Here is a 24,570-nt window from a genome sequence, read left to right as displayed (position 1 = left end):
CTTCAGCTTGGAAAAGAGACGGATGAGGGGAGATATGATTGAGTACAAAATCCTGAGTGGTGTAGAACGAGTAGAAGTAAATCAATTTTTCACTCATTCCAAAAGTACAAAGACTAGGGGACACTCAAGGAAGTTACATGGAAATACTTTTAAAACAAATAGGAGGAAATATTTTTTCACTCAATGAATAGTTAAGCTCTGGAACTCTTTGCTGGAGGATGTGGTAACAGCGGTTAGCGTATCTAGGTTTTAAAAAGGTTTGGACAAATTCCTGGAGGAAATGTCCATAGTCTGCTATTGAGACAGACATGGGCAGCAACTGCTTGCCCTGGGATTGGTAGCATGGAATGTTGCTACTATTTGGGTTTCTGCCAGGTATTTGTGACCTGGATTGGCCACTCTTGGAAACAGGATACTGGGCTAGTCTGACCCAGTATGGTTACTCTTATGTTCTTATGTAATCAAGACACACAGAAATAACAAATCTAAATAAAGTCTAAATAAAATATATTTATAATCAACATGGCTATAATCAGGGACAGCCAAGGTTAAGTTAAAAGTTGAAAAGTGGAGGTTTTAGGCAGGATCTGAATGTGGTCAAGAGGGGCTGTGACATGCTGACTCGGGGAAGCTATTGTAGGCACAAAGTGCAGCAAGGTGAAACATGCGAAGTAGGGAATTGGTGATTGAGAAGACCACAGATAAGAGCATTTGGACTGATAAACACAGTTTGTGAAGAAAGGCAGGGTTGTTGGAAGGGATGGACAAAAGGCTACAGCTGGGGCACCACTATGTCTCATTGTCATCATGTCTACAGCAGGGGAAGTAAGCTGCTGCACAGCTATGTCATTGGAGAGTGGCATGACCCTCTCAGGAGCTGTTCCAATTTGCAATGGTCCTGAAAAGAGGTGCAGGGAGAGATAAGACAGGAGGAGTAGTGAGGGGTTGTGGAGTAAAGGCACTTGCATATGAGCAGAAGTTTGAACTGTGGACAGAGGTGGACAGGAACCAACATATATAGTGATTTAAGAAGAGGGTTTATGTGGTCCTAACAGCATTGCAGGGAATGGTAGTAGTGGAGACAGATGGCTCTGATAACGTCTTGTGAAAAAGATCCAGTGATTTTCATTTATTTATTTATCTAGCAGTTTTTGTACATGAATGTCTTTGTCATTCTTCAGAACAGTTTACAGTAAATATAAACTAGCAGCCTTCCATTACATTTTAGGGAGCACCAAACTAAAAAAAGCAAGTTTTTAATTTCTTTTGAAAAGTTAATAAATTACTTTCCTGGTGAAAAACAAAGGGTAACTTGTTCCGCAATTCAGAGCTGGCAACCAAAAATATTCAAGCATGTGCCTGCCAGGCAAATTACTGGGACAGTTGGACATTGTAGGCCAAATGGTATGTTGTGGGCAAAGCCAAATCAGAAGAATTCTCTGAACGCAGAGCTTTGAATACCAATAACTCATTTGGACTTTGCTCGCACCTTTTTCAGTAGTAGCTCAAGATGAGTTACATTCAGGTGCACTGGATATTTTCCTGTCAGGCTCACAATCTAATTTTGTACCTGAGGCAATGGAGAGTTAAGTAACTTGCCCAAGATCACAAGGAGCAGCAGTGGGATTGAAATTTGGCACCCCTGGATGTCAGGCCGAGTGCTCCAACCTCCTTTAAATTCTGTATGACACTAGACAGGCGACCAATGTGGATGGACCAACAAAGGCATAACATGATCGGGAACCTACTGTTGGCAATCCCACGTGCAATAAGAATTCTGAAACTGCAGCAATAGTCTCAAGGCAGCAGCAATATATTGCATTACAATCATTTAAAACTGAGAGAACGAGTGTATTAACTGCTGAATAAAAGTCTTCACCAAAAACCAACTAGCCCTATACCAGGATATGAAAACTCAAAGTCAATACATACAACAAATATCAAATACCTTAATATCAAAACTTAAATGAAAAGGAGGTCACTTATATAATTACTGGACCAGCCATTGATACAGCCCATTATTTCTTAACTGCTAGATAGGCTTAATAAACGTTATAATCATTCAGATCTCCTATCCCATACCAATGTGTTCTACTAGTACAGTAGAGGCTGTGTTCAAAATTAATTCAAAATCAATGTCACACGGATCAACTGAAAACTCCACTCTTCAATAAACACTAATCTGGAGCACCATAACTGCCGGCACATTTCAATCGGCATATTACTGTGAAAGTGCAGTCCCCAAAACCCGACTCCAGCGCCGAGTTTCATTAGTCACTGCATTGGGGGTTGGGGATTTTCCACTGTAACAATATGAAAGCTGCACGGTTTCTATCTGGTTCTAAAGCACAAGCTATCAATAGTGTGGAAACCAAAGGTTCCAAGTCAGATCTTTGTAGAAAATCAGTCAGTTCCAAACTATCCATATCCAAAGATGAGGATTGAACTGGGCCTTCCTTTTTTTTAGCTTGAGGTAAATAGTATGGATCTCCCCACATTATTGTGGACTACCTGGATTCCCATTAAGTTATATTTTCATGTTTCTTATTTCCTTTGTATAGCATTTTTTTCTTTCTTCATGGTGATTCTTTAATTAGTGTAACAAGTTATATTCTTAGGTAAATATTGTTTAAACTTAAGTCTTTGTAAAGGCAAGTATTTTTTTCACAGAAACTTTATTAATTTTATTTAATACAAACAAAAATGTACAAATACAACCAATTATCTAAGTTACCTATATTGATGCAAATTGCTACCAATAAGCAGTAAGTATACCATGTAGTAAATTTTTAAAAAAGGTATTTAAAGGGTATAGATTCTGAATAGAAAAACAACATTCAAAGTTGTTCAGAGGTTAAGGGGTAGAGAATATATTAATAGTATCATCAACATTAGCTGACTACATTTAAACATTATTCTCCGAGGACAAGCAGGCTGCTTGTTCTCACTGATGGGTGACGTCCACGGCAGCCCCTCCAATCGGAAACTTCACTAGCAAAGTCCTTTGCTAGCCCTCGCGCGCCCGCGCGCACCGCGCATGCGCGGCCGTCTTCCCGCCCGAAACCGGCTCGAGCCGGCCAGTCTTCTTTTGTCCGCACTCGGTACGGTCGTGTTTTCGCCGTGTCGAGCCCCGGAAAGTCGACCTCGCGCGTCCAATTTGTTTGAACGTGTTTTTTTCCTTCGGGAAAGCTTTGTCCTAGTCGGGAAGTGCTCCGGAAACCCCCCGCCGGGTTTCGTGTAAATCCTCCCCGTACTTCCAGCTTTTTTGCCCCGGTAAGTTTTCTTTCGTCGTCGGGGTAGGCCTCTTTTCGGCCTCGGTCGAGATTTTTTCTCCCTCTAAATTTGGTGCTTCAAATTTCGCCATTTCGGCTTTTGATTTCGCCGGCGTGATTTTTCCGCCCATGACATCGAAGCCTTCCAGCGGCTTCAAGAAGTGCACCCAGTGCGCCCGGGTTATCTCGCTCACTGATCGACACTCGTCGTGTCTTCAGTGTCTGGGGGCCGAGCACCGCCCTCAGAACTGCAGTCTGTGTTCCCTGCTTCAAAGGCGGACTCAGGTAGCGAGACTAGCCCAGTGGAACGTGTTGTTCTCGGGCTCTTCGTCGGCATCAGCACCGGGATCTTCGAGTGCATCGACGTCGTCAGCGTCCAGACCATCTTCCTCGGCCGCCCCTGCATCGAGTGCATCGAGGCATCGGGCCTCTGCATCGGCGCCGAGACATCGGATAGCTGCATCGACGTCGGTGGTACCAGGACCTCGTCTGCTGATGTCATCGGACGGTGGTGCATCGGGTGGAGTGCAGGTGAGGGCTGTCCATTCCCCTGCTGGTGGCGGTGAGCCCTCGGGTGGGTCTCCTCCTACCCTGAGGGCTCCCGCGGTACAGCCCCCCCGAGATCGACCTTCTTCAGTCTCGGCCCCGAGGAAGTGACGGATGGATTCGACGTCCTCCTCGTCGGTGCCGGGGAGCTCTGGTGACATGCTTCGGAAGAAATCGAAGAAGCATCGACACCGGTCTCCTCCCCGTGTCGGCACCGAGAGCTCTGGGTCGCCGAGGGATTCGGCACCCAGCAGGCATCGGCACCGAGAGGACCGCTCACCCTCTGTTCAGGAGGTGTCGATGCGCTCCGCTCTGGACAGCCCGGAACAGCCTCCACGCCCGGAACAGGTACTGACGTCGACGCCTGCATCGACCTCTCAGCCTTTCTCTGCAGCCGCTCTAAACGAGAGCCTCCGGGCCGTTCTCCCAGAGATTCTGGGAGAGCTGTTGCGCCCTACCCCTCCGGTACCGGCGGTGCTTGCGCCACCGGTACCGTCGAGCGTGGCGCCGGCTGGCCCATCGCCCAGGTTGAGGTCCCCGACGTCGGTACCGCGTGCGGTACCGACCGCGGCCACCTCCCAGGAAGGCTCCCCGACTACGTCGGCGGAGGGAGCTTCGCCGATGCGGGCGAGGGAGTCTACCTCTCGACGCCCCCATCGTGGACGGGGTTCCACGGAGTCGAGCAGGGCGAGGTTGCAGACACAGGTCCGTGAACTTGTGTCTGACACCGAGGGTGAGGCCTCGTGGGAGGAAGAGGAAGATCCCAGATATTTCTCTGACGAGGAGTCTGAGGGTCTTCCGTCTGATCCCACTCCCTCTCCTGAGAGACAGCTTTCTCCTCCCGAGAGTCTGTCTTTTGCCTCCTTTGTCCGGGAGATGTCTACGGCCATCCCCTTCCCGGTGGTTGTGGAGGACGAGCCCAGGGCTGAAATGTTTGAGCTCCTGGACTATCCTTCTCCACCTAAGGAAGCGTCCACTGTTCCCTTGCACCATGTCCTGAAGAAGACATTGCTTGCGAACTGGACCAAGCCATTAACTAATCCCCACATTCCCAAGAAGATCGAGTCCCAGTACCGGATCCATGGGGACCCAGAGCTGATGCGCACTCAGTTGCCTCATGACTCTGGAGTTGTGGATTTGGCCCTAAAGAAGGCTAAGAGTTCTAGGGAACATGCTTCGGCGCCCCCGGGCAAGGACGCTAGAACCTTAGACTCCTTTGGGAGGAAGGCCTACCATTCCTCTATGCTCGTGTCCAAGATCCAGTCTTACCAGCTCTACACGAGCATACACATGCGGAATAATGTGCGGCAGTTGGCGGGCTTGGTTGATGCTCTTCCCCCTGAGCAAGCCAAGCCTTTTCAGGAGGTGGTCAGGCAGCTGAAGGCGTGCAGAAAATTCCTGGCCAGAGGAGTTTATGACACTTTTGATGTTGCGTCCAGGGCCGCTGCTCAAGGTGTGGTGATGCGCAGGCTCTCATGGCTGCGTGCCGCCGACCTGGAGAATAGAATCCAGCAGCGGATTGCGGACTCGCCTTGCCGTGCGGATAACATTTTTGGCGAAAAAGTCGAGCAGGTGGTAGAGTCTCTCCACCAGCGGGACACCGCATTCGACAAGTTCGCCCGCCGGCAGCCTTCAGCTTCTACCTCTACAGGTAGACGATTTTTCGGGGGAAGGAAGACTGTTCCCTATACTTCTGGCAAGCGTAGGTACAATCCTCCTTCCCGACAGCCTGCGGCCCAGGCTAAGCCCCAGCGCGCTCGCTCTCGTCAGCAGCGTGCGACTCAGCAAGGCCCCGCGGCTCCCCAGCAAAAGCAAGGGGCGAGCTTTTGACTGGCTCCAGCAGAGCATAGCCGACATCCAAGTGTCAGTGCCGGGCGACCTGCCTGTCGGAGGGAGGTTGAAAGCTTTTCACCAAAGGTGGCCTCTCATAACCTCCGATCAGTGGGTTCTCCAAATAGTCCGGCAAGGATACACTCTCAATTTGGCTTCAAAACCTCCAAATTGTCCACCGGGAGCTCAGTCCTACAGCTTCCAGCACAAGCAGGTACTTGCAGAGGAACTCTCCGCCCTTCTCAGCGCCAATGCGGTCGAGCCCGTGCCACCCGGGCAAGAAGGGCTGGGGTTCTATTCCAGGTACTTCCTTGTGGAAAAGAAAACAGGGGGGATGCGTCCCATCCTAGACCTAAGGGCCCTGAACAAATATCTCGTAAAAGAAAAGTTCAGGATGCTTTCCCTGGGCACCCTTCTCCCCATGATTCAGCAAAACGATTGGCTATGCTCTCTGGACTTGAAGGATGCCTACACACACATCCCGATACTGCCAGCTCACAGACAGTATCTGCGATTTCAGCTGGGCACACGCCACTTCCAGTACTGTGTGCTACCCTTTGGGCTCGCCTCTGCGCCCAGGGTGTTCACAAAGTGCCTAGCTGTGGTAGCAGCGGCGCTTCGCAGGCTGGGGGTGCACGTGTTCCCATATCTCGACGATTGGCTGGTGAAGAACACATCCGAGGCAGGAGCCCTGCAGTCCATGCAGATGACTATTCGCCTCCTGGAGCTACTGGGGTTTGTGATAAATTACCCAAAGTCCCATCTTCTCCCAGTGCAGAAACTCGAATTCATCGGAGCCCTGCTGGATTCTCGGACGGCTCGCGCCTATCTCCCAGAGGCGAGGGCCAACAACTTGTTGTCCCTCGTCTCGCGGGTGCGAGCGTCCCAGCAGATCACAGCTCGGCAGATGTTGAGATTGCTGGGCCACATGGCCTCCACAGTTCATGTGACTCCCATGGCCCGCCTTCACATGAGATCTGCTCAATGGACCCTAGCCTCCCAGTGGTATCAGGCCGCCGGGGGTCTAGAGGACGTGATCCACCTGTCCACGAGTTTTCTCGAATCCCTGTATTGGTGGACGATTTGCTCCAATTTGACTCTGGGACGTCCCTTCCAAATTTCTCAGCCTCAAAAAGTGCTGACCACGGATGCGTCTCTCCTGGGATGGGGAGCTCATGTCGATGGGCTTCACACCCAAGGAAGGTGGTCCCTCCAAGAAAGCGATCTACAGATCAATCTTCTGGAGTTGCGAGCGATCTGGAACGCTCTGAAGGCTTTCAGAGATCGGCTGTCCCACCAAATTATCCAAATTCAGACAGACAATCAGGTTGCCATGTACTATGTCAACAAGCAGGGGGGCACCGGATCTCGCCCCCTGTGTCAGGAAGCCGTCAGCATGTGGCTCTGGGCTCGCCGTCAAGGCATGGTGCTCCAAGCCACATATCTGGCAGGCGTAAACAACAGTCTGGCCGACAGGTTGAGCAGGATTATGCTACCTCACGAGTGGTCGCTCAATTCCCGTGTGGTGCGACAGATCTTCCAGGCGTGGGGCACCCCCCTGGTGGATCTCTTCGCATCTCAAGTGAACCACAAGGTCCCTCAGTTCTGTTCCAGGCTTCAGGCCCACGGCAGACTGGCGTCGGATGCCTTCCTCCTGGATTGGGGGGAAGGTCTGCTGTATGCTTATCCTCCCATTCCTCTGGTGGGGAGGACTTTGTTGAAACTCAAGCAAGACCGAGGCACCATGATTCTGATTGCTCCCTTTTGGCCGCGTCAGATCTGGTTCCCTCTTCTTCTGGAGTTATCCTCCGAAGAACCGTGGAGATTGGAGTGTTTTCCGACCCTCATCTCGCAGGACGAAGGGGCTCTTCTGCATCCCAACCTCCAGTCCCTGGCTCTCACGGCCTGGATGTTGAGGGCGTAGACTTTGCCTCTTTGGGTCTGCCAGAGGGTGTCTCCCGCATCTTGCTTGCTTCCAGGAAAGACTCCACTAAGAGAAGTTACTTCTTTCATTGGAGGAGGTTTGCCGTCTGGTGTGACAGCAAGGCCCTAGATCCTCGCTCTTGTCCTACACAGACCCTGCTTGAATACCTTCTCCACTTGTCTGAGTCTGGTCTGAAGACCAACTCCGTAAGGGTTCACCTTAGTGCAATCAGTGCATACCATTACCAAGTGGAAGGTAAGCCGATCTCAGGACAGCCTTTAGTTGTTCGCTTCATGAGAGGTTTGCTTTTGTCAAAGCCCCCTGTCAAGCCTCCTACAGTGTCATGGGATCTCAATGTCGTTCTCACCCAGCTGATGAAACCTCCTTTCGAGCCACTGAATTCCTGCCATCCGAAGTATTTGACCTGGAAGGTCATTTTCTTGGTGGCAGTTACCTCGGCTCGTAGAGTCAGTGAGCTTCAGGCCCTGGTAGCCCAGGCCCCTTACACCAAATTTCATCACAACAGAGTAGTCCTCCGCACTCACCCTAAGTTTCTGCCAAAGGTTGTGTCGGAGTTCCATCTAAACCAGTCAATTGTCTTGCCAACATTCTTTCCCCGTCCTCATTCCTGCCCTGCTGAACGTCAGCTGCACACATTGGACTGCAAGAGAGCATTGGCCTTCTATCTGGAGCGGACACAGCCCCACAGACAGTCGCCCAATTGTTTGTTTCTTTTGATCCCAACAAGAGGGGAGTGGCTGTAGGGAAACGCACCATATCCAATTGGCTAGCAGATTGCATTTCCTTCACTTACGCCCAGGCTGGGCTGGCTCTTGAGGGTCATGTCACGGCTCATAATGTTAGAGCCATGGCTGCGTCGGTAGCCCACTTGAAGTCAGCCACCATGGAGGAAATTTGCAAAGCTGCGACGTGGTCATCCGTCCACACATTCACATCTCATTACTGCCTGCAGCAGGATACCCGACGTGACAGTCGGTTCGGGCAGTCAGTTCTTCAGAACCTGTTTGGGCTTTAGGATCCAACTCCACCCCCCGAGGGCCCTGTTTGTTCTGTTCCAGGCTACACTCTCAGTTAGTTGGTAAATTTTTTAGGTCAATCTCAGTTATGTCCTCGCCGTTGCGAGGCCCAATTGACCAATGTTGTTGTTTTGAGTGAGCCTGGGGGCTAGGGATACCCCATCAGTGAGAACAAGCAGCCTGCTTGTCCTCGGAGAAAGCGAATGCTACATACCTGTAGAAGGTATTCTCCGAGGACAGCAGGCTGATTGTTCTCACAAACCCGCCCGCCTCCCCTTTGGAGTTGTGTCTTCCCTTGAAGTGTATTGTCTTGCTACATACTGGACTGGCCGGCTCGAGCCGGTTTCGGGCGGGAAGACGGCCGCGCATGCGCGGTGCGCGCGGGCGCGCGAGGGCTAGCAAAGGACTTTGCTAGTGAAGTTTCCGATTGGAGGGGCTGCCGTGGACGTCACCCATCAGTGAGAACAATCAGCCTGCTGTCCTCGGAGAATACCTTCTACAGGTATGTAGCATTCGCTTTATTGCAATTATTGATGAGGTTCAGTAGTTTTGAAATAATCATCTGTAGAGCAAATTAAGTACTCCTGTAATTGTGGCTGCTGCTAGTTCAAGTTTATGATGTAGTAAAACTGATTGCTAAAAAATAGTCTATGCATGAAAAGCTGGAGTGAGGAGCAAAATAATGGATGAAATCTCTATCCTATAAATTCATGCCTACAGGTAGATGCCAAATACCCATATTTGTTACAGAATGCTAGCACATATTCAGGTAAGATCAGGGCTTTTTTTGATGGGGTACTTGGGGGGTACTGAGTACCGGCACCTTTTCCATTGTCTGCTAAAATTGACCCGTGGACCCCAAGTTTTAATGAAAGAGCTCAGGCTCTACACACCAATTCTGCCTTGCCATAGATCTGTGACTGGTTGCAGGGGGCCTGGCTATTGTAGGTTGGGTCCCTCAGTGATCACCCTACCCCTGAAGGGTGGCTTAGCATTTGAGTACCGGCACCTTTTTTGCTAGAAAAAATGCACTGGGTAAGATGCACCACTAATTGACGCTTACCTGCATATCCCGTTGGCACTATTCTGTAACATACACGGGCATTGCTGTGCCTGCATATGTGCAAGAGGGTGTACTTGAGGGCAGAGCATGGGTGGGAAATGAGCAATATCACCAGATTCACACATAACTCACACATGAAAGTGTAGCAGGATAGCTGCAAACACTTATGCCTGCCATTGACATGACGTAAAGGATCACGGCTACATATTGGCACCTATCTCCATCCCTATTCCTGTTTCTATATCAGCAAGTACTCGTGTACTTGCCGTTATATCATTCTGTTTGGCGCTATTGTTTCTGGTGTTCATTTCTTGGCGCTAGGTTCGGCACCCTTTACAGAATTGCCTCCTTTGTGTTTTGGAGAGATCCTAGCTTCTTGTTTTCCTCTGGACATGAGGTTATGCAATCTATTTCTCCTTGGCCAGAAAGATGGTGGATGTTCCTGTACCCTTCACTTTTTCTCTACTACACTTGCTTTCTGGACAAACATCCAAAGTCCGAACCCCCTTTCCATGTATTCCCAGTGCCTAAATTTTATCCAACAACAGGCCCAAGGGTTCTGCCCTAATTGTTTGTCCTACAACCACCTTTAATTCATGTATTTCCTAAAATTATGTACAGAAAAAAATTAGGTAAAATCATAAAGGTCAAAACATTAGTTAAAAACATTGGTACCACTATCTCCTTTAATGAGGCTTGTACTAAATAAGATAGAACATTTCTTGATACATTATGCTTCTGAAGAAGTGGACTCTGGTCTTCAAATACTCATGCCTCAATTGGTTAATCTACAAGGTGTCACCTGCTTCTGTCAGTATTGTTATATCAGACTAACATGTCTATCCCTTCTCAAGTTTTTACTCAAGGTCCCTATCTGAATGTCTTAACTCCTGAGCTGGCTGATTGGACTCCCCCTCTTATTCATATCTTCAAGGTCCCTCACTGGGTACCCAAATTCCTCCAGTCAATCCTGTATGATACTCTCATAAAACAGTTCTCAAAACCACAAATCCCCTCAGCAACATAGGTGCTGCTAGTACTAATGATCTTTGGACTCTCAATAGAAAAATCCCCCAAATCACCTCAAAAATACCTCCTCTGGAGAATACACTAGGTATGTACTGAAAAGACCAGTCCCTCACACGACAGACCTGGATTTCTCAGTGAATTGAGCTGGAATGCACTTGACTGATCCCATTTACCTCTGAAGAAAATAAGAAAAACTCTTCTGGCAGCTGGCTATAGCAGGGGCCTTGGACAGAGTGCCTCTGGCTTATGCTGCTTCTAGAGTTCTCCTCGCTTCAGATATTCCCTTGTGTCAACCACCTCCACATTCCTTTTCCTTAGGTTAGGCCTCATCGGCCTATGGAAACACTATTCTTCATGTTTGGTATGAACTAGCTGGCCATTACAGAGACATTTCTCCTGTGCGGCTACTGAGACCCTCAAGTTCCAGCAGAGTCTTTAACCCTTCCTCTGGAACACCCCAAACCCAACCTAAGCAGAAACTTAAGCAGTTCCCTCCAAAATATAGGAGGAGACAGCCATTGGCCAGTGATGGACAAGTAGTCCCAACTTTCATGACCTTACTGTCAGTTTAGAAGAAAGGACTCCAGAATCTTCCTAATTCTGAACGTAGAGAGAAGACTGTGGTTTCCCACTATATATTTAGCAATAACAACTCAAGCAAACTTGAGGGGAGGGGCAGGTGTCTAGACTGGGTAGCTTAAGAAACCTGGAGCAGGATTCAGTGCTTCTCACCATTGGGCCACCATTACAGTTCCGGCTTCAGACAGTATGGACCTTTAAATGTGGCCAATGTGACATGACTATGTGGATCTCCATTTAGTTTCCAATGAACTATTGTCCATTGTGACTCCATTGTCACAGCTGGGCAATCATAGCAGAGGGACCAATGACTGCCCATATAGGAAGGCTGATCTGGCCTCTCACTCCTTAGAGGAGGTCCCTCAAGAATAGAATGAGGAGCCTTTACCAGGCAATGTGAGGAAAGCCTAACTTGCAGTTGACTAGACACATGCAAAATGGTGGTTTCCAGTGCTGACACCTTTCGGATTCATTAAGGCAAGAAAAACTGAACCAGACTACCTAACCTCTACTTATATTCCAGTATTTAAAATTATTTAAGCAGAAGCAAAGAAGCATTTGAAAATTTGTAAACACTAGCAACTCTTTGAGCAACTTGCTCTGCAAACTCTGTAGTATCAGATGATTCAGATCAATTTCAGTTTGCCAACGTGGGTGTCTAAGGCAAGGAATGATGTGGCCCTCGCATTATCAGTGGAGAAGTTAATGACTTATGCACCCACTAAACCTTTACAGTCCTCCCAGCAGGATTTGTTAATGGTTTCTATTTGTAAGGAGTGGTCTCGATGGCAGAGGTTTTCTGTTTTTCGTTTCTCAGCTATGGAATAGGATCCCAGAGAAATTAAAACAAATGAAGGAGTGTTTGTCTTTTAGGAAGTTAAGTGAAGACATTTTTTTTTCTCATTTTATGCATTGTTGATGTGTTTGAATAAGTTCTGAAATAGTTTTGCATGTATCAGAAGATTATTTGGTGAGAAATGTTATGATCCGCGTATTCCTTGTAAGTATATGTTTGTTCAAGTTAAGCTTGTCGAGGGGAGAGTTGATTAATGAGGGATGTTGGAATTGGATTTAATTTGCATGTTGTCTGTTCCTTTTATTTCAGATAATTTATTTTTTGAACATTGCATCAGGTTTGTTTTAATGCATGCTATTTATAAATATGAATGTCATGACATGACATTCCTTTCCTGACCATAGCTTCCCATCAGAGCAGCCATTAGTATGCTGATAGAACCCTCAGCCCACTATTACACTTCAAGTCTTAGTGAAAAGCATCAGAAAATAATACAGACACATTTTATTTTGGGGGGAAAAAAAGTAAAACAATGATGCTTTATGCAACAACAAAATCCTACAAGATGATATAATACACTTATTTTATGCTGGGATCACCACAGGGTCTGGGAACTTTGGAAGGCACAAATTCCGAACAAAAGAAAGCATGCTGCATTTATCACAGAAGGAATGAACACTCTGGACTGTGTTATAGTCTTCTGGACATATCATGACACTTCCTTTACTTGTACTGTTGCCAGATTCCCCTCCCCACAAAAACAGCCACATGTCTTACTTCCCTCCCGTCTGTCATCACCACCCCATCTCCATTCCTTCCTCTCCCTGCCCAATGGACCTTTCATTTTAATAACAGGGGATGACCAGAGGCCAATTCAGATGGCAACAGCAACAGCAGGAGCTTGTTCGAGTGTACTCTGTTCCCAATCCCCTCCATCTGTATGACAGTCAGAAGTAGGGTTACCATATGTCAGGATTTACATTCATCCTTCCTGTTGCTGATCCTTGGCGCCAATTCAAAATGGCCACCAAGAGTTGAAGTGGCCTCATGAGACTTCAACTCTCGGCTGCCATTTTGAATCGGCGCTGAGATCACCAACAGGAAGAATGCATGCAGGGCAGCACTCTAGGCAGGAAAGAGGGGGCTCTTTCCTACCCCGAAGAGGTCACTAGACCACCAGGGCAGTAGTAAGGTAAGGGGAGGGGGGGCGACGGGGTATGTGATGGGGGGGGGGGGGGAACGTGACAGGGGGCGGAGCGAGGTTGTAAAAGGGGCGGGCGGGGTGTGTGGTAGGGGCGGGGCATGTGTCCTCCTTTTTGGGGGACAAAAAATGGTAAACCTAGTCAGAAGAGATCAAGCCTTGGGAGTGAACCACATACTGGCTTATTCTCTGGCCATTGTACTCAAAGAACAAATGAGTGCTGTTTCTGTTGCCACTGAGAGAAGTCTCTGATGGACTCTCCCTGTCAAAATGAAAAATTCACAGGGCAGGAGAGAGAAAGAGAAGAGTCTTTCCTGTTTGAGAAAACTAGCACTTACAGTATATTGGCTGGTTTTCTCATCCTGCCTGCTGTTGGCCTCTCTTGAAGAAATCATCTAACTCAGCCAAACGTGGGATGACCATGACGTGCCTGCTTTCCTACACTCAATCAGGAACTCTTTGGATTATAAAATCACTTGTAGATTTCAAGCATAATACTGAACTATAGACTGGTGTCCAGCCTTCCAAACCTCACAAAAATTATTTTGCCATATCTGGTGAATAAAGGGGTTTTTTGAGCAAAGCATAGTTGTGAAATGGTTCCACTTTTAGTTTTTGAAAGCATGAGGAAACAGGTTCACAGGTCAAGAAATGATTCCACCTTGCTACTTGTATTGGATATCTCCTTGGCCTTTGATACCATTAATCACTCTCTGCTGCTGAGGCACTTGCAGGCCTTAGGGACTGGTGATGGGTAAGGGAGGGGTGTTGTTTTTATCTTTGAATGGTTTCAGGACTTTCTTATGGAGAGAACCACAAGGAATCTGATTAGGAAACAGTGAAATCTGGGGTATCACAAGGCTCCTCACTGTCAGCAATGCTATTTAACATCTATTTGCAGACACTTGCCACTTTGTTCAATACCCCTGGCTACCATGTTGGTTTCATGCTGATGATATACGGGTTTATGCTTCCATTAGTTGGCATGCCCAATGTCAAATGACTCTGACAAGTGACTTAACCCTCCACTGTCCCAGGTACAAAATAAGTACCTGTATATATTATAATCTGCTTTGTAACCACAGAAAGATGGTATATCAAATCCCTTTCCCTTTCCTCTTGACCTTAAAGGGAGTTGCAGTGATGTCTACAGTTAGTACGTAGAAGAAATTTGCAGTGGGCCACAGATGGGGCTGAGATGAGAGGTGGAGCCTTGAGTTGGAAAAGAAGCAAAATTTATTGAAGGATCTGACACTGCCCTGGCACTGTGACAAACCTACTGAGCTTTCAGGCTGTGCATATTTGATGTTTAAGTGCACTTGTCATTTGCACATACAGGAAGCTATTTGTTTCCCAAGACTCCATATGAACCAGGACGCAGGCAATTTGCCAAAACATGGGCCATGTCACATCCTTCAATAAACTTTGCTTCCTCCCAACTCAAGGCTCCACCTCTCAGTCCCATCCGTGGCCCTCTGCACTTGTCTTTTGCGTAATTTGGTTTGTGTTGCCAATTCCCTCCTGTTTGTCTGCATGTCTACAGCTAATAACAGAGTGAATGAACTTTAATTATCTGCTATGGAGCCTGAAAAAAAAATACCAGAAGTAATGTGGATAAATCTGTTTGGAGATGTACTTCTCATAAATTCAACTACAATGCCCAGTGGTTATTTTCCAATTTTTCTGACAATCTGTAATGTGGGTATTAAGACTGATGTGCAGCTAGCTTGTATAACACAGATTAAGACAGTGGTGGTATGGAGTCCTCATAAACATACAGAGGCAGCGCAAAGGTCAAAAGGAAAGCTTTATCTTATATCACAAAAAAAGAGCATGCCTGTTCCCTCACAGTCTTCTCACTCTTCATCAAGTCTCTTACTCATAAGCCGGGAACCCTGTCCCTGACAGGTTCCACACTCCAATAATGCACTGTCCCTTTTTAGTTCAGGGTTCCTGGACCTTGACACAGGTTTTGCTACACGGGTCTGCTTCCCACCAGACCTCAACAATGTCCTTATATAGCTTAAGAGCTTTGCCTACCTTGTATTGGGTCAGATAGTTTCTACACACAAGCTTTGGAGTCCCTCACTCTAGGGCTGCTTCTCTCCTCCTAGGGCCTTCCTGGTAGGGTTACCATATTTGGTCCCCCCCCCCCCCAAAAGAGGTCACATATCGCCCCACCCCTTTTACTCCCCTGCCCCCCATCACACCCCCCCCTAAGGGTGCCCTAGCCTCCCCTCTCCTTACCTTACTCTACTGCCCTGGTGGTCTAGTGACCTTCGGGGCAGGAAAGAGCCCCCTCTTTCCTGCCCAGAGTGCTGCCCTGCATTCTGTTCCCCTTGCAATGCTGAGCGCTGACGGTTCCGACGCCGATTCAAAATGGCTGCTATCGGCACCGGGACCATCAGCACTCAGCATTGCAAGGGGAACAGAATGCAGGGCAGCGCTCTGGGCAGGAGAGGTCACTAGACCACCATGGCAGTAGAGTAAGGTAAGGGGAGGGGAGGCTAGGATAGGACACCATTAGGCCCGCCCGCCAGCCTGCCCGTTTGTCCAGAAATCTGAACAAACAAGCAGGCTGACAAAACCCGACCAGTTGCCCGGCCATGTCCTCAAAAAGAGGACATGTCCGGGTAAAACCGGACATATGGTAACCCTACTTCCTGGTAGAGAAACCTCTGTATCGGGGGCCAGGCCTCACTAAATTGTTCAGCCTGAGAGTTTTTAGCTTCCTCCTGGCCTGAGCCCCGCCTCTCTGACTCTGGCTCAGCCTAGCGCCACCTGCCGAAAGGTGACTGAACTGCATCAGCTTCAGCCTCGGCAGACTAGCACCATCTGGCAAAAGGGGGCTGAACTGCACCAATGAGGGAGTGTTTCCTACCCCTATGTCACTTGCTCCCTCACAATTGGCTTCGTCCTTTTTCAGACTTAGGATGTTATGAAGTCTGCGCAAGCTAATGGACAAAAAATACTTTTGTCTTGTTTAATTTTTTTATGTACATTCTTTTGAATTTACAAAACATCAAAGCAGTTTATAACATATAAATAAATAAAGATAAGAAGAAAACACAATGTCATCAAGAGATAGCTATAGCAGGAGGGAGGGGAATGGGAAAGATAAGAAAAAGTGAAACATTGGTATCATTACCTAGAGCCAGCCTCAGGTGGAATTCAGAAATGCCAAGTTACTCAATTCCAGACTGGAGATTTTGGGACAGCCCTGGATTTCTAATCACCCTAACCTGTTGTATTATAGGAATTACAGTACCACAATGGGCAGAATCAGGCAGTACAGATCCTACCCAAAGCAGTGTACAATCTGTACTGCCTGATTCTGCCCATTGTGGTACTGTAATTCCTATAATACAACAGGTTAGGGTGATTAGAAATCCAGGGCTGTCCCAAAATCTCCAGTCTGGAATTGAGTAACTTGGGATGTAAGTTCAAAACCAGGAGGTAACAAATCTCCAGCCTGGAGACGGGTAACTTAGCATCTCTGGTTGTTTAAAGTCTAGGACTCACAGTAAGCTTGCATGAACTGGTGAGTCTTTCAAGACTTTTAAATCAGCCACAGCTTAATTTGCCCCTTAGTTCAGGGAGAAGGGATTTCCAGTAGTAAGGGCTTAGGCAGGAGGAGCAAGTCCGCCTAGTACATTCCAGTCAGTGAGCAGAGGCAGGAGGGAGAGTTCATTCGTTTCCATAAGGAGATTGTGTCAAATGTAAAGTTATGATGGGCATAATCACACCAGAAAGATAGAATGGAATACCAAAGTGTATTACTTTTTGAACTAAAAGAATAATTTTAGATTGAATCTAGAAAGATATAGGGAGCCAATGAAGCTCTTAGAAAACAGGGGAAACAATTGGTCAATTTTTTTGTTTCCAATGATGTCTTGTTGTTGCATTCTGGATGAGCTGTGACCAGTAGGTAAAGTATTTTGATAGTCTATGATAAAGGGATTACAGTAGTCAAACTTACCTAGAATCAGACTAAAGGCAAGGATTATTAAATCTGGAAGGTCAAAGTAAGGTTTTACTGAATGTTTTTTCATAATGCAAGATGTGAGCATTTGAGAACAGAAGAGACTTAAAAGTAAGGTGTGAGTTAATTTTGAAGTCCAGCACTGATTCATGCATGCACATACTATCGGGAATGAGTGTGTACTATGTGCAAATAACTTGCACTCTTAACGACATTTGTTTCCATCCCCCCCAAAATTAACACAAAAACAAAGGGATACCCATCCCTAGTTCTTACCACCCAGTGACTGTTAATGCCTTCTACAAGACTGATTTATACTTTACTCAACAGGACAAATTAAGGAAGATTTTAGGATTACGGTACTTTGTGAAAGACAGGCAATCAATGTATTCTGCAGTTAGAATTTAAAAAAAAAAAAGAGTTTACCAAGACTCATAGGTGGAGATACAAATTTACTTAAGCAAAATCTGATGCACAAAATTATATCAAAGCAATTTGACAAAAATGAGTAGACATAATGGACTCGATTCTGTATATGGCGCCTGAAAAATCCACACAGAGAAAAAAATATACCTAGGCGTATTCTCTAAAGTACGCCTAAATGTTATAGAATAGGCTTAAAAGTTCTGCGCGGTATATTGAATAACACCGAGCACCTTTCCACATGACCAAATGTGGTCATGTCCATTTAGGCCATGTTTTACTTGACGTAAATCCTGATGCCTAAATTAGGCGCAAAGTGGGTGTATTCAATAATAATGTGCATAGATTTTCAAAACGCCCACAACACGCCTATAACCGCACCCCCTTTTCAACTGTGCGACTTGGAACTTATGCGCACCACGTTACAACATACACTTAGCGAGTTCTGTGCATAAATCATAATGCCAATTAGTGCTGATAATTGCTTGTTAATATCCAATTAACAGTGCTGATTAGCTAGTTAACCAATTAAGTTATGTGCATTGCTATAGAATATGCTTCAATTTCTGCACAGAAATTAAGGCGTGATGTATAGAATCCCTAGAATATACTTATATAAAATGTGCCGAATATACCGTTTCTCATTGAATGACAAATCGAAGTGGTTTACAAAATAAGTATTACATTTGGATATGGAAAAGAACGCCATAATACAATAAGAAAGCAGACACTCAAGATCAAATGGCAATAATCAGACATGCGAGGGCAATCAAACCATTAAGTTAGAAAAGATTTGGATTTATTTAGTGCCTTTTTGAAGAAATTCAACCAAGTTTGTCCTCTCTCAGTGCTGCCCTTTCAGACTGTAGAAGATTTCAATATTTGGAAGTGCAGGCAGATCACAGCATCAATCATTTTCTTACGCATAACTTTAAAATCTCTTATTGTTAAAGACAGAGGGCAGTGTGCAAGTCTGGGATCATTAATGCTTTCATTGATGGGCAGGATTAATATCTTGAAAATGATGGTCTTTCATAGACTTTTTAGTTGCCCTCTCTGGATACCTTTTAGGGCATGGAATAGAATATTTACATTCTGACCTGCACAAGCAGATAGTCACTCAACCTGAGATGTCTACAGGGCTGAATTTGGGCATAGGTAACCTAGACACATACCTAGGGTGCCAGATTCTGAAGGCACCCAAAAACTAGGGCTTTGGACCCTCCCTTCACCAATCTCTGGAGGTCTCCCCTTTCTACCAGTCCTCTGCCTATATAAGAGAGTTGTCCTAGTGGGTCAGACCAACTAGCTTATTTTTGAAAGGGAAGGACGCCCATCTTCCGACACAAATTGGGAGATGGGCGCCCTTCTCCCGAGGTCGCCCAAATCAGCATAACTGAAAGCCGATTTTTTTGTGTCCTCAACTGCTTTCCGTCGCAGGGACGAGCAAAGTTCAGGGGGGCATATCAGCAGTGTACCGAAGGCGGGCCGGGGGCATGGTTAACAGATGGGCGTCCTCGGACGATAATGGGAAAAAAGAAGGGCGTCCCTCACGAGCATTTGGTCGACTTTACTTGGTCCCTTTTTTTTCACGACCAAGCCTCGAAAAGGTGTAAATTTTTGACCCTTGCAGCCACTCCTCAAAATTTTTTTTTTCACTGTTCTTCTCATTTTATCATAGTCTCTGATTTCCTATGTATGCTTACTTCAAAGCTAATATCAAATCCAATCATATTATGATCGCTGTTATCAAGCGGCCCCAGCACCATTACCTCACGCACCAGATCATGTGCTCCACTAAGGACTAGGTCTAGAATTTTTCCTTCTCTTGTCTGCTCCTGTACCAGCTGCTCCATAAAGCAGTCCTTGATTTCATCAAGGAATTTTACCTCCCTAGCATGCCCTGATGTTACATTTACCCAGTTAATATCGGGGTAATTGAAATCACCCATTATTATTGTGTTGCCCAGTTTGTTTGCGTCCCTAATTTTCTTTAACATTTCTGCATCCGTCTGTTCATCCTGGTAGTACACTCCTATCACTATCCTTTTCCCCTTTACATATGGAATTTCAATCCATAGTGCTTCCAAGATGCGTTTTGTTTCCTGCAAAATCTTTAATCTGTTTGATTCAAGGCGCTCCTTAATATGCAATGCTATCCCTCCACCAATTCGATCCACCCTATCACTAGGATATAATTTGTACCCCGGTATGACAGTGTCACACTGGTTATCCTCCTTCCACCAGGTCTCAGAGATGCCTGTTATATCTAATTTTTCATTTAGTGCAATATATTCTAACTCTCCCATCTTATGCATTTGTTTGTTTATTTTAAAATTAGAATTTATTTACTGCCTTTTTTAAGGAATTCACTCAAGGCGGTGTACAGAAAGGAATAAATTAAAAACATGAGCAATAGACAATTAAAGCAGTAAAATATTCAAATAACAATACAAAGTATGGCATATGCCATACTTTGTATTGTTATTTGAATGTCAACACAATATGTAATAGAGCATTTAAATTGACATTGTAGGGTATAAGCTGGACCGATAAAGAGACAGGTGAGCTATGGGCTTACATGCTCCTATGAAACGAGTCACCGCTGAGGTCCTTTTAAAAGATATCTATGTAGATTTTGCTCACACCTTCTTCAGTAGTAGCTCAAGGTGAGTTACATTCAGGTACGCTGCATATTTCTCTGTCCCAGGAGGGCTCACAATATAAGTTTGTACCTGAGGCAATGGAGGGTTAAGTGACTTGCCCAAGATCACAAGGAGCAGCAGCAGTGGAATTTGAACAGGCCACCTCTGAGGATTGCAAGACTGGTGCTCTAACCACTAGGCCACTCCTAAGTTTCATCTAATTTAAGCTTTGTGCACTATCATATAAGATATTTTCTACTGCTGGGTAAAATGCAGGATTTAAGGTTTCCTTACAGTTAAATTTTGACTATTTAATTGATTTATTGTGTAGAAATAGTCATGGGCAGTCTGAGATATATTCCCAAATTATCCTTCACATGGAAGCGATAAACAGCAGAGACGCTGTCCCATTTCTACAAAACATGGCACCGGGATTGGGATGGAGGGAAAGAACCTTGAACATCAAGAGAGAAATGGGAGACATGAAGCAAGGCAAGAAATCTTGTCTGCACCAAGATCACACTATCAGCGCCAATCTTAGACTCCTTCACTGTAATGTCGTATGCAAGAATATATTGGTTTCCAGAAAAACTGTGTGAAATGGGCTTCTTAAGTTTCTCTACCTGGATAAGATGCAAAAAGAGAAGTGGGTTCTTGTTACTCACTACTGCAGCGAGAGGCAGTGCACTCCTTTTGGGAAGATGTGTGAAGGAGCCAGCTGCTGCGGTCTGGGACGGCATCAGTCTTTGGGTGGTGTTAGTTCATGCTAGAGGAAGAATAGACCTCAAGTGGAAAGAGGTATTTCCCCCAGCACAGAAGAAATCGGTGGCAAATAAGTTATATGTATACTTCCTCTGGAAAAGCTATTTCTGTTGCAAGAGCTTATGAGGGCAAGCTGAGTAGAAGTAAATTGATTTTTTACTCATTGCAAAAGTACAAAGACTAGGGGGCACTTGAGGAAGTTACATGGAAATAATTTTAAAACAAATAGAAGGAAATATTTTTTTCACTCAAGGAAGAGTTAAGCTCTGGAACTGTTTGCCGGAGGCGGTGGTAACGGCGGTTAGCGTATCTGGGTTTAAAAAAGGTTTGGATACATTCCTGGAGGAAAAGTCCATAGTCTGCTATTGAGACAGACATGGGAAGCAACTGCTTGTCCTGGGATCTGTAGTATGGAGTGTTACCATGATTTGGGTCTGTGCCAGGTACTTGTGACCTGGCTTGGTCATTGTTTTGGAAAACAGGATACTGGGCTACATGGACCATTGGTTTGACCCAGTATGGCTACTCTTATGTTCTTATGTAATACGAGTGGGTTGGTCAAAATTCTTCAAACTATGTAAGGCTATGGATATGTGTATCAGCTAATGAAAATGACAGAATTGTACCTCTGGAGAGTTTGCATTTTATGACAAGACACTTCTTTGGGGTTTCTTTGTCTGGTTTATCAACTTCTGCTTATTCTGGCTGTGATATAAAAGGTTCAACGATGATATTTGTTTGAAACAAAGCATAAATCAACAAGTACCTATTAATACACTTCTCTGTGAGAAAGGTTCCTCAGTGCCTATACTCTGACTTCCAGCACTATCATATGGACTCTGAAAACACTAATGGTTTCCAGCTCTTTATGCCTGATATTCGTCCCCGCTGCCATCTCTGTTTTCCTGCTCTCTTCCTTCCCCTCTGCTCCTTCTCTTAACTTCCTCAGGTCTACTGGAGCTTGTCTATATCCATTCGGGCAATGGCAGAGGTTTTTTCTCCCTGTGCCCAAGGCCAGATTTACCTCTCACATGCTCCTCAGCCCCCAATATGATTTCATTTCATTTAATTTGAGTATTTATAGTCCGCCTAAACCTCAACAGCTCAAGGTAGATGACAAATTTGATTCAACTGTGCACACACCAGTGGTGCAAAATATAACATGCAATTTCTAACTCCCTGCCTTTCTTTTCCATACTACAAGATCAACAATCCCACTCTATCCTAATATAACTTATTTATAACCTCTGATCGTTGGATATCTAACTAAATAGCCATGCTTTCAATGCTTTTCTAAGAAAAGAGAAGGAACAATCTCCACACCTCAAAGCAGTGGCGTAGCCGTGGGGGGCCTTGGGGCGGACTGCAGTTGGAGACGTCCAAAATCGGGTTTCGATTATACCGATTTGGATGCCGCTGGGAGAATGGTGCTGTTGTTCAGAAGTGGGCGAACTGAAAAAAATCTGAAAGCAGCCGAGGCAAAGAGAGCAAGCACTAAAGTCCCTGAGGAAGCCACTTACAGTGAAACGGTGGCACCGTCGGACAAAAGTTAAGTGCTGTTCTATATTTTTGAAATTGAACAGATTGATGTCTTGCTTTTATGGGCGCTTTTATCAGAATTACCTAGTGACTATCAGTTTTAATTGGAACTTTGAAGCACAGCAGTTGCACGTAAAAAAAACACATTGAGAGAGAAAAAAAATTGAAAAAATAGGGAGAAATTTTAAACCCCCATGATAGAAACTATAAACGGCCATATTTTGGCAAGTTGTATACCTAGGACTCAAGGTCCAATAGGTTCTGAAGGGTTTTCTCCTTTATAAACATTTATCGCTGTTGGATATCCATTCCGACTGGTGTTATTATTTTGTTTTGTATAGATTTACTAGAGTTACTAGAGTTCGCACCAGTTTTTTCCTGCACCAGTTTTTAGCATCAAGGCACAAATGTTCCTCCACCTGCTGCAGGTGGGTGTTGGGTGAATTGAAGCCTTCTCTTATTGCCTGGATATCAGTACCCATTTGCAAGAACTTGTCCTCCATCACAGTCGTCAAAGACTTTGTGAGTTCCTGAATTGCTGCTTCATGCAGAAAGAACCTCAGGTCCTCACTCTCCACCTCCATCTTTGCTTGACTCAAGGAGTTTCTCTGAGAGTTTTCGATTCTTTTGGCAGCAAGCTCAATAATTCACAGAGTGCATTGCGACCCAACCATGCTCCGGACTCTTTAATCAAATGAATCTCTGTTTTCCTCCTTCATTTAGGCTGCTGAACAAGGTTTAAAGTGGGTCTTTGCCTAGAGTCATTCTGTGGGACGTCCGCTCAGCTTCCCATCATTCAGTGCATCTCCTCCTTGCTCCAGCTGCCTCTTACTTCCCCCATCCCCGTGCTCCTTACCTCGCTTCAGTAACCCTACCCCCATAGCACAACTACCCACTGCTTACTTGAGTGCAGCCCCCCCCCCCACACACACACACGCACGCACACACACACTCCCTACCTAAATCTGCTGCTTTCTTTCCTACCCCAATCACAGCAGCGAGATCAGATGAACAGCTGTGCATTGGGCTGTACTCTCCCTCTGTGCCATCCTAGACCTGACTTTTATTTGACCCAGAGAGGTGTTTGGAGGCCCGCACAATTCAGATGCTTCATGGAAATAGGAAGGCCATTTTGCTTGGACCTCTACTCAAAGGGGACCTCGGATTTGCATATTGATGTTAATTTGTGCATTTGCACCAAAAAAGGACAGAAACACGTTTTTTTATTTTATAAGTATATAAAAAAACAGTACAATATAAGAAACAGAGACTAAAAAAATTAGTCAACGAGTTAACAAAACAGGTATTAACGCACATGTCATATTGCATATTACGGATCCAATGTCATATCAGATAATTATACTAGGTTTGGTAGCATTACAATCTCCTCTGGATAAATATCAGGCAAATTTATTTGACATTTTATTACACTCGGCGATCAAAATAATTTGCTTGTGTTGGAAAGACTTGTCGAAAGCATCATACATGGCATGGTGGATCTCCCTCTGTTTATTGGCTAAATATGAACATGCAGCTGCTGAAAAATCCAACTCACTGTCTAAATATAAAAAGGTTTGGGCTCCTTTACATAAATATTTGAATACTTCTAAATTTCAGTGCATTTTTTCTAGTGAAAAAGGTGCCGGTACTCAAATGCCAGGCCACCCCTTTAGGGATGGGGTGATCACTGAGGGACCCACCCCACAATAGCCAGGCCCCCTGCAACCAGTCACAGAATCTATGACAAGGCAGAATTGGTGTGTAGAGCCTGAACTCTTTCATTAAAACTTGGGGACCATGGGTCAATTTTGGCAGACAATGGAAAAGGTGCCAGTATTCAGTACCCCCAAGTACCCCCTCAAAAAAGCCCTGCTTCTAATTGAAAGCATTATAACATCAAAAGTTCTTCTTTTTTATTTTTTTGTTCACACTGTGTACTTTT

At 45.6% G+C, this 24,570-nt stretch overlaps 1 protein-coding gene across 1 annotated transcript in view; it reads left to right on the top strand.

Annotated features, from left to right (window-relative positions):
* LOC115465845 (zinc finger E-box-binding homeobox 2-like) overlaps nt 1–24,570 on the top strand; it is a 220,190-nt gene that overhangs the window by 172,963 nt on the left and 22,657 nt on the right. The gene's annotated exons all lie outside the window — the stretch shown is intronic.

This window comes from Microcaecilia unicolor, chromosome 3 (assembly GCF_901765095.1).
Source record: "Microcaecilia unicolor chromosome 3, aMicUni1.1, whole genome shotgun sequence".
NCBI lineage: Eukaryota > Metazoa > Chordata > Amphibia > Gymnophiona > Siphonopidae > Microcaecilia > Microcaecilia unicolor.
This window is presented reverse-complemented; position numbering and strand designations above follow the sequence as displayed.